Source organism: Thunnus albacares, chromosome 7 (assembly GCF_914725855.1).
Source record: "Thunnus albacares chromosome 7, fThuAlb1.1, whole genome shotgun sequence".
Lineage (NCBI taxonomy): Eukaryota > Metazoa > Chordata > Actinopteri > Scombriformes > Scombridae > Thunnus > Thunnus albacares.
In genome coordinates, this window is record NC_058112.1 from 32,995,270 (window position 1) to 33,010,292 (window position 15,023).

Genomic DNA, 15,023 nt, shown 5'->3' on the forward strand with positions numbered 1-15,023 from the left:
ACAGATTAATTATTTATTTTATTCCACATTTTAGTAAATGTACAGAAAAGATAAAGCAGCTATAATCAATATTTTTTAATAATAACACAGTCTGATGTGTCAGTGTGTACTGTGTTGGTCGTGGCTCGTAGTGATGAACCTACAGACGCTCTCATAGCGTCGTTTTCAGAGAAAAAGCTGTAAAAAAGCTGCTGAACACTACCTGCTCACAGTTAGCTGTAGACTAGCTGGTGAACATAGTGGAGCATTTAGCAGCTAAAGAGCCAGATATTTCCCTCAGGAGTTGGTAGAGAGTAAAAACAGAGCTAAAAGAGAGTGAATATTGGACTCACATTCACCAGGTGGACAGAAACACGACTCCACATGAATGATAATGTTGCTCCGTAACTGCTGGATGTGGAAATAAACAACTGTTCGCTAACATGTTAGCCACAAGTACTTAATAAGCTGATAATATGACAGAAGTAGTTTTTACAGACTATTCTGCTGAAAACAAGTGGACAAAAAACTTAATTTCAAGCAGCTTTAACCAGATTGAAACTATAAAGGACCAAGAATAGAACCCTGAGGAACCCCACATATAATTATTGACATTATCAATGGGAGGATCATGTTGCTCCATAACTGCTGGATGTGGAAATAAAGCAACTGTTTGGCTAACATGTTCAACATATCAACTTAAAGCTGATGATATGACAGAGTTCTGTTCACTACTTGCTGCAGGTTTAAAGGCTGGTTATTTATTAAAGGCAGCTCACTTTGCTGGCTCTGTTAGCGTTTATGTCTTAGCTATTTAGTGTGAAATGAAGAAAGTAGGAAGCAATTATGCAACTGATAGAACAGCTTAATGCCAATAAGTGCTGTAAAATCATGGAGATATAATGATTTAGATTGCAGTGATGAGTGCAGGGAGAAGGTTTAATCCTGTAGAGTTTGGCTATTGATTCAGTAACGTCTGTGGTAGGAAGAGACCAAACAGGAAGCTGACAGTAGGGGTATAAGAGACCTGATCTGACTGTAAAGATAGAGTTTCTTATCCAAGTTTCTTTTTGTCAATTCATTTTTAAAAACATGTTAAAATAGAGGAGCATCTGGTGTATCTGTTCACCAAACTTACATTGTTTTTCATAAAGAAGTCACTCAGTAAATCCAACTATGATATGTCAGGAGACTCCATAAAAAAAAAACCACATGTGACTTGAACATGTGAAGTAGCAGAAGTAGCGTGCCACGTGTGATAAAAATGTGAAACGTGTTTGATGAAAGATGAATTTACAGGTGCTGTTTTTGTGAGGAAAGAAATGTGAAAAATGTATTTCTTCTTCTACTTCTTCTTTTATGTCCAGAAAGCAGGATGTGTGCAGCGTTGTTCAGGATGTATCACTGTATCGACTATATGTCTGAACTCTAATGAGCATCATGTTGCGGCTCATGTTTCCTCTTCCAAACAACATCTCTGCTGGATTAGTTGTTTATAACGGGAAACACACGTTTCTCTGCTGTCACCTCAATTTACAGGATAAAAACACAGAAAAACATGACTGAACATATAATAAAACTTGATTTTTCATCTCCTGCCCGTCACGCTCTCTGGTCCTCTCCATCACCGTAAAGCTGGTTTATAACCTTGCAGCTGTAATACTTACATATTTACCTGCCCCCGCGACACACTGCTGTAATCTGTGTGTAAATGGCAGCGGCAACAGTAATCATGAAGAATGGCTGCGATTGAGGCTTAAAAGCTTCAGATTAATAACGAGACACTGCGCAGAGAGCAGCTGAGGCTCCTCTGTGGGATCAATGAGCTTTCATCTCTGCTGTCTGCACACACACACACACACACACACACACACACACACACACACTGTAGCACATAGAAATGGCTTCATTAGCAGCCTGGATATATATATTTATATCAACAGGAGTGAGATCTGATGGTATGAAGCCTCTCAGCTGCTGCAGGAACCACAGACTGCACAGTTCACACAGGAAACGGTCACATTGATCACAGAGGATGTATTGATTAGAGCTGACAGCTGATTACAGTAGGTTCTGATGGGTAGATTTCATTCATTCAGTTAATTGAATATACGGTTATCTGGATTAAATGATAAGACACGAAATCTCAACCCAACAGAAGACGGACGATAAAATAAGCTGATTTTTTTGTTATATGTAATTAAACTCCTGGTGTAAAATGCGTTGTGGTGTCGTAATATTAAGCTTCATGACTGTTTAACAGTTAAAGGCAGCTCTGCTACCTTCAGTACTACTGCACAGCCATAAACTGTATAAAAATATGGACGTAGTTACCGTGACGTCACCTGTTGGTTTCTGAAGAGCGGTTTTGAAGCTCAAAGCGAGCCGCTCCGGCCATCGCCATCTTGGCAGTACGTGACTCTACCTAACCCTCAGCCAATCAATCGGGCCGAATGACTGAAACAAGCCACCTAGCGGCTGGCAGACCTGTCACTCAAAGCAGCCATGTCCTTCATTATGCAGAACTTTACGGCTTAATAAAATTTAAACGGGTGAGTTATAAAATAATTCACCCCCGTACAGTTGTCATGAAAGAGGAAATTAGCTACAGAGACCAAAACCTTTGTTTGTACCAGACTGTAAACATGTTTATTTCTGCTGTAAAGTTGGACATTTTAACATGGGGGTCTCTGGGGATTGACTCGCTTTTGGAGCCTCAAGTGGCCGTTCAAGGAACTGCAGTTTTTGGCTTCATGTTTCAGCCCCGGAGGTTACCGCTAACTGTCTGTCCTCTCCCTCTTTATCTCCTGTCTAAAAGTAGCCAATTGCCATAACAGTAGCCCAGTTTTGAATGTCTAATCTATATAGATATACTTTAAAATGTAATTATACATAAATTACAGCTGCAACAATTAGTCGATTAATTGATTAGTCAATACTGAACACCTATGAGAGCTTTAGGACTGACATGTTAGACAGCACTCTCCACCACCATCATCAAAACAAAACCTGAGGGAATATCTTTATGAAGAACGCTGTTCCTCAGCCTTGGCATTGATTCTACAGTCTTTGAACTCTTCTAGAGAGATGAACACCATTACCAGTATATATATATATATATTTACTTTACATATCTGCTATCAGCTTTATCTGCTGTGAGCAGCTTTGTCTTTAAAAGGTCGGTTGTTCCTGCATCTTTGAGAAGTCGCCACAGTTCTTCTTCTATTGTGGATTTCGGTGTCTCAGCTGCTTCTGTCTCTTCATGTTAATCCCACACTGACTCCATGATGCTGAGATCAGAGACCATCTGTTGCAGGACTCCTTGATCTTCTTGTTGATGAAGATAGATCTTTATGACTCTGGTTGGATGTTTGGGCTCGTTGTCATGCTGCAGATGATCAGACGCCTCCCTGATGCTGCTTCATTATGGAGAAGAACTTTTGTGCAGTGCTATAGATAGATAGATAGATAGATAGATAGATAGATAGATAGATGGAAGGAAGGTGGGGTTAGAGGAAAATCAGGTGGAAGAGGGAAGGAGAGAGTGTGGACGTAGAAGAAGAAGGAAGTACCTGTCTGATGTAACCTACTGCTTGTCGTCTGTTGATGTCATCTGATGATGTCATCTGATGATGTCATCTCCATGTTTTGATGATCCAGATGTTTTTGATGTGGCTAACCTGAGGCCCACAGAGATCTGCACTAATGGATGCGACAAAATACAGGATCACTGCTGCCCGTGAAGCCCGTTTCCATGACAACAGCTGCAGATCTCCCTGCAGCATGCTGTGAGGTTTGGGGGACAGATGGATGAAAATGCTGTGATCTCCTCCTGAGCCTTCAGCGGGGTTAAGGTGTGTGTTAACCTGCAGGTGGTGGAGCTCTCTAGACTCCACGCCATCCGGGACGTCAGCAGTCGGACCCCTGAGGAAGATCCACCTCCTCAAATAATTTTACACCCGACTCTCAAGAGAAAGACTCATGAAGCTGCAGGAGTGTGTGTCTAGTCTTGTTTTTATGTATTCGTGGGGACCCAAGACCGAGAGCCCACTCATGGTGTGGGGTCCGAAAACTTTTTCTTTAAAACTTTAACCATTTAAATGAGTTCTAGAGGCGCCCGTCATGTACCTGGTGGGTCTCACCAAAAAAAAAGATAGAAAAGGATAAAAAAAACAGTTCTGTGTGTGTCGACTTTGCTCCTTGCTGCCCCCACCAGGTGGTAAGTGGTATTGCAGTGTGTATAAAGTCTGTATATTTCAGCCAATGATGAAGCAAAAGTGTGTGTGGTGAAACAGTATTGACTTTAAAGGAACATTCCACTGACTTTAAGTCCTGTTAACCTGTGAAAACGGTCACATAACAGTAGTGGATCCTCCTGTTTCCTGGTGTTCTTTGTGGTGCTAATTAGCCGTTTGCATTGTCTCGTCCACTGTTTTGAGTCCAAAGTTCACTCACTTCCACATTCACTTCTAATCGGTGGATTTTCATTTTAAGCACTGCAATTTTCTGTAGAAGTTTGTTGAAGTCGTCCGTGGTGAAGTGGGGGGGGCATCTCGCTACTAACTGGCTTTAGCTAAGTACCACATTTCCAGTCACTGCTGTTCAGGCTTGTGCTGTTGGTAGCACGCCCTCGTAGTACTGAGAATGTCATAAAAGTGTTAAAAATATAGCAAGAGGCTGCTTTATCTAAATAAATTACAGTCCCAGTGATTTAAATGTGCCCAGGAGCTGCTGCTCAAAATTTCTAGCAGATAAAAACACAAGAATATCAGCAAAGGAATGTAAACAGAAGTGAAAGCAAGCAGCAAAGCAGCAAAGCACCTGCACCGTAGGAAGTAGTATTATACAGAAGTGCCTGAAGTTTTAGGAGATATATTGTTAATGCACAGGTATATTTAACCCTCACTTGGCCAACCCTGTAATCATACAACCATGTGGAGTTGTCCTGTGATATGAATGCTCCTGAAAGTGAATAAAAAAATGAAAGATGTAAACATGGGAATCTTTCCCATCGATCCTATATGATGTGAATGTGACATAATAACAGAAAGTCTGCAGCACAAACTGGAGGTGTTGAGTTTGATAGATGGAGCAGGCAGGGAGAGTTTATAATCAAACTCGCTATTAAGTTTTAAAGAGGAATTATGGAGTCTGGCAGGTTTCATGGATGGACGAAAAAACAAACAAATTGTGTTCTCAAACTTAAAAATTGTGCTTCTAATTAATTAAAGGCATAGTTTGATATTTTGGCTTGATGAGAGTTACATGAGAAGTTTGTAACAACTCTCACATCTCGAGTCACTTCAAGAAGTCGGTGCTTGTGATTAAGAAATAGTCATTTTACACTTTGGTTTTTGACTGGATGAAACTGTCACTGCCTGATCTGCACCACACACATGCACAAACAGGTCCACCATCTTGGACAGCTAAGTACGGCAACACCACTTGGACAAACAACATTAGAGTTGAGTTTTGTCACTGCCCAATCTGCGTTGCGCATGCACGAGTGTAAACGGCGTTTAAACTTCAACATATATTTTACATATTATTTATTTTTATTACAAAGTAATTCCCCGATTATTTGAATGGTCTTAATGGCTTTTTTGTTTGTTGTTCTCTTAGAAACAGAGACAAAGAGTTGTACTTCAGTACAGAACAGATGAACAGCCTTATGGATGGATAGACTGCGGTGAAATACACCGTTAGAGATGTTATCTCTCAAAGCTGATAATACTATAAAAACTTTTCATTTTTGTTGATGTAGTAGTACAGTAGTTATTGAGCAGTGACAGAAGACTGTTGCCGTACGTAGCTGTCAAAGATACAGAAACAAACAAGATATAACATGTTTATTTGTGATTGAAATGGTGATTGGTTAATTAGCTTTTTTTTGTCAGGTTAACAATAGTTTCCGTCTAAAAACAGCCATTGTTACATCTCCAACATCCTGATAATCTTGAGCAGAGCCTCACCTCTCTTCATTTTCCAGTTGAAAACAAGCTGCTCGGAGCCTCCATCAAGCTCATAATCAATTAGCAACAGCTGGACCAGAGCTGCATGGTGGCTTGTTTCCTGCTAAAAAAAAGTCCTGTAGCTACAACCACATGTCCTCGTGGTTTTGTTTCTGTAATGAGCTCTGGCGGGTTGACGTGACGGAGGCTCCCTCCACCAGGCCGAGCTGTGCTGTGCTGTGCTGTTCTGCGCCGGACCAGCTGGCAGATGACAGCAGAGCTTCCCAGGAAGCAGAGTCAGTGACCTCATTGGCAGCGAGAAACTGTGACAGATTAAAGGAACATTTACATAATTTCACTCCAAATGGAACCAAGTTTTTTTTTTTTTTTTTTCTTGGAACTTCCCTATCTGAACTGCCCCCCGTTCATGGTTCACTAACACAATGTAGGAAATATCAAAATGTCTTTAAATAATAATTTCCTCGGCCTGTTAATCCTATTAACCAAAGATTAAATATCTTTTTTTGTCCGTTTTTGCCTTTGAAGTCTTTGAACTCTCTCTCTCTCTGCCATCAGCTGCAGGGATTTTCCTCAGAGACTTGAACTCTGGAGAGCGTTGAACTCTTGCACGCTCAGCTGAGTCACCACCATTGCGTCATACCAACACTGATACTGTCAGCTGGTTTTCAAGGTTTATTTTGTTTTAATTCCATTAAACAGAGGGAGACAGCTCCATCACTACAAACACTCTCCGTCTTGACCCGACATCTAATCCAGTATTTTCATAAAATGGACTTTCATTTAGGACCCATAATGTCCATTTGCAGAATATGGAGCCAGAAAGGGGGCTGAGCGGGGCCACAGGTCTGACCTTCATGAGTGAAACTGATGAAACCCATCTTTCAGACACTCAGTTGTTGCTCTTGACTCAGAGAATATGAACCGAAGTGATGGTTCACTACTGTTTCTGAGTCAGATCACCTGCTCTGATTTAAAGACGTGATAAAATGAAGCAGAATCCACAGACACATCAATACACACTGTTTAACACTTACTTTAAAACCAACAGCAAACTCTCTGAGGAGAAATCTGGCCGTATAGCATCAATCAAGCAAACACAACACCATAATCAATCAAGTCCAATCACAGAACACTGTGACTAATAGTGGCAGATTAACAACTCTCAGTTTTCACTATTTAATTACAGACTTTAGTCTTCAAATAGGCCTGCCATATAGGGCTAAGAGGTTTGAGGGGCTGCTGGTTCCTGGAGCGTTTTTCCTCATTCTGTATAGGGATGTGCAGAAATCCCAGTATTTGTATTTGTATCTGTATTTGTTAAGGCAGCAAAATTATTCATATCTGTATTTGTATTCGAATAAAAGTGGAAAGAGGCTTAAAAATCCTGTTTTTGTTTTTTTATGACACTTTTAATTTTAGAAAATTAAAGTGTTACAATAAGTGTTCATGAATGAACTACCTTATGAAGGAGGTCCCCACAGTCAGAGTTAGCCGTCTTGAACTGGAGTCTCCCAGATCATAGACGACTGCGCTGATTACTGAGCAATTTTTTGTCTCATCAAGTCCTACAAATCATATTCCCAATGGGCCCAAAACTTGCATGATTTTGAAGACACAGGTGTGAGCAAGACAGACATGTCTCACCCTGCAGAAAATTCTCATCCTGTCAATCAATCTTTCAAAATAAAAGCATACCACACTTGTAATAAATATCCCTCATTTTTAAAAAGCAAAATGATCTGATCCCGACGGACCAGAGTGCGAGGTCCCGACCAACGCTGCTTGCAGCTTTAATTATTATTGTTATTATTATTTATCATTTACTTTATTTTATGTCCGTGGTCTTGTAGCTTTGTTGCTTCTTTTTACTAAAGAACCAGATATTTTATAGCACAGTTGTTCATCTTTTGTTCTGATGATTCAACCAGACGAGTTTCATGTTGATCCAAATTATAGAAGAAAGAGAACTGAGAGTCATTAATGTTGTCTAAAGGAAAAATGAACAGGATTTTTACCTCAGGACCAGGACCTGCTCCTCCTGCTGCACGTCTCAGTAATGTTATGGTTCAGACCAGGTGCTCATTTCACCTAATATGCAACATGCAAGCTGTGACATGAGATGATTTCCTCTTCTGTAAAATTAGATACTAGCCAGAAGCAGCTAATGTTTAATTTGTGCTACATGTGCGTAAATGCGACCCGAAGGATATTTTTATGCTTCAAGACTATTTCAAGTTTAATTTTAGGCACGTAACTGCTGTGCTCGTGTGTTTGAGTGCTGCCAAAACACAGGTGACCTACACTCTATGCTGTGCCTGAACGCATCCTGTACCGAAGCTGCTGCTCTGCTAACGTGTTGCTTTCACTACGACTCCTGTGTAGACTCACAAATACATCCTCAGCTAGCAAGAGACAAACATTTGTGAAAACACGTCGATGGACTGATGTTTAAAAGTGGGAAAAGACAAACACATGTAAAACCTGTAAAACTGAAGCGTCACTGTTCAGAGTTTGAATTCTCATTTCGTGACGAAGGTTTTTGTTTTCATCTTCTCACTTTGTGAAAGTAGGAAACGTCAAAAGAACAACAGGAACCACACTGGAGGGAAAATGGCTTCAGGATATGTTCAGGGACCTGCTGTCAGCTGGGAAAACTACTTTCACTGATGTCTTTTTCTGTGTATTGGATCATGCTGTGCAGGTTTGTGCTCTGAATAAACAGAAAGAGAAAGTTTGTGAAAAACAGTGTTGGAAAGAAAAAGAGAGAGGGAGAGCGGGATGGATCTGATAAATTATTTTCCACTCTGTGCTTATTATACCTGTCTGAGCACCGAGAGGTACAGCCGGTTGGACCGCTGTTATTATTAATTATCATCATCATTATTTAGGTCGTTATTCCTGTAAAGCTGACAGCTCCGCAGCCGCTCTGCTTGACCAGAATTCATGTCGAGGCCTTTGTTTATGTCATCATGTGACCATCAAGTTCCACACTTGAATCACGTGATGACAACTGAGTGATCTCCATGACAATTAAGCAAAGTTGCAGTTGCACATAACCTTGAAAGCTCTGGGGGGGGGAAAAAACTAGTAAGTGGACCTTTAAGTAAGAAGTCAAGACTGAACATTCAGGCTCAGCACCTTAACGCATGTTTGTGCTTTGTGTTATCTGCACCTCCCGTGTTTTAAACTGTTTAGCAGCTGTTTGCTTTTAAAATCAGTTTAAATGTTAAAACTATGCTTTATCACCAGCAGGGAGAGATTTATAGTGTTTCTATAGTAAAATACCTTCAGGGGACGTTTAGACTTGTTTAGCACATGCTGGTGTTTAAATGTTCTAATTTTGTTCTGCTGCGAATCATCAGAGGACAGATGTTGTCTGCAAGTGTGATGTTGGCAAACTGATGCCTGGTATGAGCTGTGAGTCATATGTTTAAAGGATCATTCTGGTGATTTTCTATATTTGTTAATAATATAATTTGTTTATCATCATGGTTCAGTAACCAGCTCTGATCCATGATAGTAATACTGTAGATTACTGACTTTAAGAGCCCTTTCACACACACAAAAAAGGAAAAATGAGTGGTTGTAGCACATGTGGAGAGGAGGAAGGAGGAATTGCGATATGGTCTGATGACGTTATAAAAAGTAAACTGGAAAAAAAATCATAAAAATGCTGACACTGTCCAGGTACTTTCAGAGAGGATGAGAGAGGAGAGAGAGCAATGACACCTGAAGATAAAGAAACTGCAGCAGCAGTATAAAACGATGTGTGATGTCATTAGAAAAAGCGGTGCGTCGCCAATGAGAAGGACAGATTTCCTGTTTATGGCGACCTGGATAGCATCCTGGGCACTCGACCGACAATCTCACCCAGATTCAACTGGTTTGGCCATAATAATATTATTATAGTGGCAATGAAATGAATCTGTTCATTCATTTTTCTCCATTAATCCAAACAGCGATGGAGGGCTACCTGCTGTATAGACAACACACTGAGGTCAGACACACGTCTGTCTACAAACCAATCAGTGTCAAGAACGGGGAGACACAGCCCACATGGGCGAACCTTCAACCTTCATTTGGACTTTCAGGTGTGAAGAGGCCCTAAAGCATAAAGCTGCAGTTTTCTATGTTTTTCTTCATGTTTGGATCCAAACCAACAATGAACTGATCTACTAACAAGTATTGTGTGTGTATCAAAGCCTGATTTATCTTATTAAAAACACGTCAGTGAGTCACAGCGCTGCACTGGGTCACATGTTGCTTCATCATGAAGAGTTTGGTCATGTTAGTTTGTTTAGAAACGGCTCCAAAGACTAATAACAGTATCAAGTTTTCAATCTCTGGAGAGTAGTTCTGCATCAGGAGGAAAAAATACAAGAAAAAGAAGAAAAATACAGAAAATCAGCAGAATGATCCTTTAAAGTTATAACTGAACAGTAATCCACAGAACTGCTATCATGGATCAGGGCTGGTTACTGAACCACGATAGTGAAACAGTACCAGATGGATCAGCTGATATAACAGTCATGATTTTGTTGCAGCGAATACAACTTTTAAGCAGTAATAAAACTATTAAAATCTCATCACTGAGCCACACTGACGTGTTCCTTCATCACCAAGAACACAAACACTGTAGTTGATTTTCACTCGATCCCACAAACAGAAATACTCTCCAGACAGGAAATGTGGATTCATCCGTCGCTGAAAACGTTCCCTAACAAATCTAATCTAGCTATTATTATATCAGCTATTAAAGATTAACTTCAGTAGGAACCAGTTGAGAGATGGACTAACATACTGGAAGACAAAGGTTCATATAAACTTTTGTCAGTATGAAACATACAATTGATTGATTGATTGTGTGTGATGTGCTGAAACTATTTCATCAGTATAAGATTTTGGACATTTCTGCCAACTTTAAGCATAATAAAAGTTTAAAGAAAGGATTTTCCTCCTGCAGCTGAATAATATAACAGGAGAACAGCAGCACCGACTGTTTGATCTCTCGGAGATATAAAAAAAAAAAAAAAAGAAACATCCCTTTTCTGCAGGTTTTCACCGTCTCAGTCAAACGGAGAGCTTCCTCTCCAGGAGAACCAGGATCCTGGTGCTCTCTCAGTGTGAACTCCTGACTCCTGTTTGAACCTGCATCTGACTGAGACGACGCTCGCCGCCTGCGAAGTTAAATTCAGCTCTGCAGCTGTTAATTACAAGTTCAAAACCCCACGAGCAGACGTCGGTTTGAAAAGCTGCTTGTTTTACGGCTCGTCTCAGGTTTTCAGAGCTTCTTTGTGTTTGTTTGTCTCTCGAGTATCATTTCATGATAATCAGAGCTGCTTTATGGCAGGAGGCGCTCTGTGAGGAGTTCAAGAGTTTAAGTCCTGAAAACACAAAAACACTGAATGAATTGAATGAACAATGAAGGAATTACACCGAACGTGTCGTCGCTTACACAACCTTCGACAGGATAATCCTCGTTTACTCTGAATTTCTCCTCCAATCATTGTTCAAACCTGCAGAACTTTATTTGGGAGGGTTTAAATATCAAACACATCTGATTGGCTGATTGTGAGGAAACGTTTACAGCTGGTTTGCTCTGCTCTGAGTCAGCGGATGAGTTTGTAAAGTTGGTTCAGTTTCTTTTGTGAAGAAGCTCTTATCTGCCCAAATATCAAGACGACAGCAGATAGTCCAGGTCAGACCTCGATGCTGCTGGTAACTGTTGGTTTTGCTCTTATACATCCCAGCATGCAAAGCGCTCCTGGCTACGGGAGCCGTTTAGCTCAAACTGGCAGCCTTGTGGTCGGTCAGATGGAGGTCGGATCACGTTTCCACCACAAACAAACTGCTCCAGAAGTTGTTTGGGGCTGAGATAAGAAGACTTCCTCTGAAGGGTCTCTGTTTCACCCAAACTAAACAACACAAAAGATATTCACAGAGGTGGAAGAAGTATTCAGATTGTTTACTGCAGTAAAAGTACCAATACAGCAATGTACAAATACTCCATTACAAGTAAAAGTCCTGCATGAAAAATCCTACTACAGTAAAAGTACATAAGTATTATGAGCTTGATGTAGTTAAAGTATTGCAGTAAAAGTACATAAGTATTATGAGCTTGATGTAGTTAAAGTATTGCAGTAAAAGTACATAAGTATTATGAGCTTGATGTAGTTAAAGTATTGCAGTAAAAGTACATAAGTATTATGAGCTTGATGTAGTTAAAGTATTGCAGTAAAAGTACATAAGTATTATGAGTTTGATGTAGTTAAAGTATTGCAGTAAAAGTACATAAGTATTATGAGCTTGATGTAGTTAAAGTATTGCAGTAAAAGTACATAAGTATTATGAGCTTGATGTAGTTAAAGTATTGCAGTAAAAGTACATAAGTATTATGAGCTTGATGTAGTTAAAGTATTGCAGTAAAAGTAGTGGTTTGGTCCCTCTGACTGATATATTATTATATATGACATCATTAGATTATTAATAGTGAAGCATCAGTGTTAGAGCAGCATGTTACTGTTGTAGCTGCTGGAGGTGGAGCTAGTTTACACTACTTTATATACAGTTAGCTAGTTTAGTCCAGTGGTTCCCAACCTAGGGGTCGGGCCCCTCCAAAGGGTCAGCAGATAAATCTGAGGGGTGGTGAGATGATTAATGGGAGAGGAAAGAAGAAAAAACAAAGTTCTGATACACAAATCTGTTTTCAGTTTTTGGACTTTTTCTCTAATCTTTGATTTTTGCTGAAATATTGAATCATTTGAACATTTATTGAAATGAAAGCATGTGAGAAGTTTAGAGGGAAAAATCACTATTTGGTGGAGCTGTTAACAACTCATAGACATGTGAAATGTGACCCCGACTACACACTGCTTTTTGTAAGACGTCAAAAGCCAAAAAGGTTGGAAACCACTGGTTTCATCTTTAACAATGTGTTGTATTTTAAAAGCTTGTTATATTATCCATTGTGTCAAATCTTCATCTGAAAAGTAACTAAAGCTGTCAAATAAATGTAGTGGAGTAGAAAGTACAATATTTCTCTCTGAAATGTAGAAAGTAGCATCACATGGAAATACTCAAGTAAAGTACAAGTACCTCAAACAGTATTTAAGTTCAGTACTTGAGTAAATGTGCTTGGTTAATCCTTCCGAAACTGTTGAAAAATAATTACTTTTTGAATGAATACATTTTTTTTAAATGCTGAGATCCAGACGTAATAATTTTGTAAATGTGTTGCCATGAACACTGGTGCAGAGAACAGCTGATGGATGTGATTTACGTGCCATCATTTTTCCTCGATTCAGACTAACATTTGATGTTTTAATAAGGAGAGACACTCACAGGAAACAAAAGTTAAACTTGGCAGCAGATTTTCCTCTAATCAAATACGGTACAGAGATCTGTGTGTGTGTGTGTGTGTGTGTGTGTGTGTGTGTGTGTGTGTGTGTGTGTGTGTGTGTGTGCAGCAGATTAAATGCAGAAAGTGATGGTGTTGTATTTTCGCTGCTGTTCTGTCGGATCAGTCGCTGTGGAAAAACTCTCCCGTCCTTTTACTCCTTCAGAAGTGTGAAAGCCTGCAGGAGATAATCTGCTTTTCTTTCTCTTCTATCTCTCAGCTCCTCATCCTCCTCCATCTCTCCCTCTGTCCTTTATCCCTTAAACTCTTTTTCTCTTCCTCAGAAGATAAATACTTTCCGTCTGTCCTCACCTGTCTCTGTTAAGTCATTGCTTTTCATTTCTGCTATTTTACTTTTGTCCGTCCAATAAGCAGGAAAGCGTCCAGCTATTCCAAAATTTTTCTTGCCAATTTTCTTTTTTTTTTTCCTGGAGAGCAGCATCCTCCTGCTCTGCATGCAGTCTGAGGAGTGGATGAATATTTCATGGCGAGGGATTCCTCCACCTTTCCTCCCTCGACTCATCTGTAGTCAGCAGCTCACCTCTCCTCAAACAAATAAAACACTCACCGTCTGTTAGCGCCGGCCAATCGGAAAACACGGCGAGGTGATGAGAAGGTGAGAGAGAGAGAGAGCCGCTCTGAAGTCTGTCATTTGGAGGGTTTGTCTCAGAAGTTCATGTAGCAACTTCTGCAGAAATGACCTTTATTTGTCTTAAATACAATAGAAACAATAGAAAGTAAAGCAGCACACAAACAAAAACAGAAAGTCAAGTATTTCTGCACCAAATTTACGAGGCAGATACTTCAGATACTTGTTCCTTCTGAAGTTTCTCTCTGATTTGAGCGCATGACCAGAGAAATCTGTCAGTTAAATTACATTATAACTGCATGTATTTGTGATTGTTTCTCCTCCTGAGTCAGTTAAATTCATAAACACATGTTTTTCTATCCATTCAGACTGAAAAGGCGTCTTCTCCCCAGAAAACTGAGATTTTCCAAAATGGCCTCCAGAGTGTGTAAATGTGAAAACCTTGGTTCGGTGTTGTCGTGTGTACGAAGGGAAACGCTGTCATATCACTGATAGAACAGATGGTGGCAGTAGCATGATGTTTCATTGGAAGAGGAAGAAGAAGAAGAACGATAACAACAATGGCGGACAGCTTCATGGCGAGGGATTCCTTGGTGTAGTCATGGACTGAATTTCAATAGACACATCGAGATAATTTCAAAATCCGCCTACTACTCAACCTACTGTCACCTTGATAATATATTAAGGATTAAAGGACTTATGTTTCAGCAGCATTTGGAAAAACTTGTCCATGTTTATCGTCAGTCGACTCGACTACTGTAACGGCATCTTTACAAGTCAATCAGACAGCTGCAGCTGGTTCAGAGTCCTCACTAAGACCAAGAAAGTGGATCATATCACTCCAGTTCTCAGATCTTTACACTGGCTTCCTGTCTGTCAAAGAATTGACTTTAAGATATTGCTGTTGGTTTATAAAGCACTGAATGGTTTCTGATCTGCTGCTATGTTATGAACCATCCAGACCTCTCAGGTGGTCTGGATCAGGTCTGCTTTCTGTCCCCAGAGTCCAAACTAAACCTGGAGAAGCAGCGTTCAGTTTTTATGCTCCACATATCTGAACAAACTCCCAGAAAACTGCAGGTCTGCT

At 40.1% G+C, this 15,023-nt stretch overlaps 1 protein-coding gene across 3 annotated transcripts in view; it reads left to right on the forward strand.

Moving 5' to 3' along the window:
- The window catches only part of LOC122985151 (metabotropic glutamate receptor 8-like), a 159,997-nt gene that overhangs the window by 60,417 nt on the left and 84,557 nt on the right, over nt 1-15,023 (forward strand). The window lies entirely within an intron of this gene.